This window comes from Ochotona curzoniae, unplaced genomic scaffold (assembly GCF_017591425.1).
Source record: "Ochotona curzoniae isolate NIBS_2020 unplaced genomic scaffold, NIBS_Ocur_1.0 scaffold_3208, whole genome shotgun sequence".
Classification (NCBI taxonomy): domain Eukaryota; kingdom Metazoa; phylum Chordata; class Mammalia; order Lagomorpha; family Ochotonidae; genus Ochotona; species Ochotona curzoniae.
In genome coordinates, this window is record NW_024467106.1 from 41,074,021 (window position 1) to 41,075,992 (window position 1,972).

General features: G+C 43.0%; 1 pseudogene; it reads right to left on the bottom strand.

Annotated features, from left to right (window-relative positions):
- Positions 1-566: 566 nt before the first annotated feature.
- LOC121144967 lies at positions 567-1,235 on the bottom strand (annotated as a pseudogene).
- Between the last annotated feature and the right edge of the window lie 737 nt (positions 1,236-1,972).

Here is a 1,972-nt window from a genome sequence, read left to right on the forward strand (position 1 = left end):
ATCCCATCCACATTTTCCATGAGTCCACTGGGCTATCCTCTGAACAAGTTAGTCTTCCATAATACATGACTGTCACCACTCTGCTCTATTGCTCTCCCAGTGTCAGGCATTCCCTGCTTCTTCTCTGTCTTCCTGCAACACTTTCCCTAGAATATCTATTTTAAAGGATGTCGTTTCTCAGCCTTTTGTCTAAGATCAAGTGTATTTTAAAGGACAGTAAATACAAGACTTCTATAGGAACAATTTAATGAACTAGGCAAAATGATAAATTGGGTGCCTATAAAGAATATGTATTGTCATATTAACCCACAGTACAAAGATTCACATGATATTATATGGACAAAGATCTTTTAGATTTCATAAAAATACAAATAAGTAAAAAAAATTTAGTTAAATGCATAGATGCATTAGTCATCTCTAAGACCACTGGTTGTAGTGTTGAATGGGATATTGTTTAGACACCTAAAATTTGGTTGGATTTATGTCATCATTATTGCAGAAGTGAACATTTTTGAAATGGCTAATATTGTGTATAAGGAAAAAGTACTTTCATGTTGGCCTCAGTCTCATCCCCGGCTCTGTAATCTTTCTTGCAAGGTGCTTGATAAAGACATGGCTCTCCAGGCTGCTTCCCTCACAACTTCCCAGGCACAGGGGCTGTTTCCTCTCTGTCAGGCATAGCATGATTGCATGGAAGTATCTGCTCACAGCCAGGAGGGAGTCCCCAGGCATCAGGGTTGTCCCCTCCAGCCTCACTGCCTGTGTCCTGCAGGCTTCCAGGGCACACAGCTGCTCAGAGTGCAGTGCAGACTGTGTCCAGGAGGGCCCTGTCCCAGGCAGCAGAAGCCTCCTGTGTGCTGTTGCGGGTGAAGAGCTGCTGGGTCATCTCATGGAGCATGGAGATGGCTTGTGCCTTCTGGGCCTGGGGTCCATCCCACTCCTGCAGAGGGATCTCAGTCGTGTCTGTCCCTCAGGCAGGAGAAAGGGGAGACTCTCCTCATTTGTCCCAGGAGCAGCAAGGTCCTCCGGTGACCAATGCTGCGGGTCTGAGGCAGGTGGCAGTCCAGAGAGCAGGTGGACCTGGGGCTGAGCACCAGCTGGACCAGCAGGAAGGGAAGGGGTGAGGCTGTGGAAGATCTGGCAGAAGCTGCTGTTGTGGTGAAGCTGTGGCTCTGAGCCTTGCTCTTGAGGGTCTTTGAAGACTGCTCTGTTGGCTTCAATGGTGGAAATGCCATGCTTCATTTTCTGAGTGCCTTCCCCTCATTTTCTACTTCTGTTTTCCTTTCCCTTGTACTGCACATGTATTTACACTTCTGGTTCTCATCACTGTTTTATTATTGTCTCCTCTCCCTGCCCCCAGAACCTTTCAGAATTTCATTCTCCTAATTGGCAATCAGAATAACAAATAATCCATGTGTATACTCTAGGTATCACTAAATACATAAGCTGAAATTGTACAAGGTGAATGTTTTCTATTAGTTTCTGATAGTTTCAGAGTTGAGAGTAAAAATAAGCTAAAAGCTGATTATAAAACAATTGAAGAGCCAGTTTTTGCCGAACTTGTGAAGACACGGAATAAGGCACCTTCTCCCTCAATGGAGTTCCTGGGTTCCAAATCCAGGCCAGTTTCCCACATTAGCTTCCTGCTGCTCTGGATCGTGGGACGCAGCCGATGACTTGGCAGTTGGTTTCCTGCCTCACTATGTCTAAGACCTAGACCATGGGGACATTTGTAGACTGAATTATAGGCCACGCAAATAAAAAAATAATTTAGTCAGTTGAAAGCCCAAAACTGTTGATATTGAACTTTCTCACTAAATTTTTGAGCCGATAATTATCTTTATTGACTTATATTGATTACATTGTAACAAATTATATTGAAAATTTCAAAATGCATATTACTAATAATCCCAATACAATAATATAATTTTAAATCATTCAACTTTTTTAAGGGGAATAAAATTAGATTACT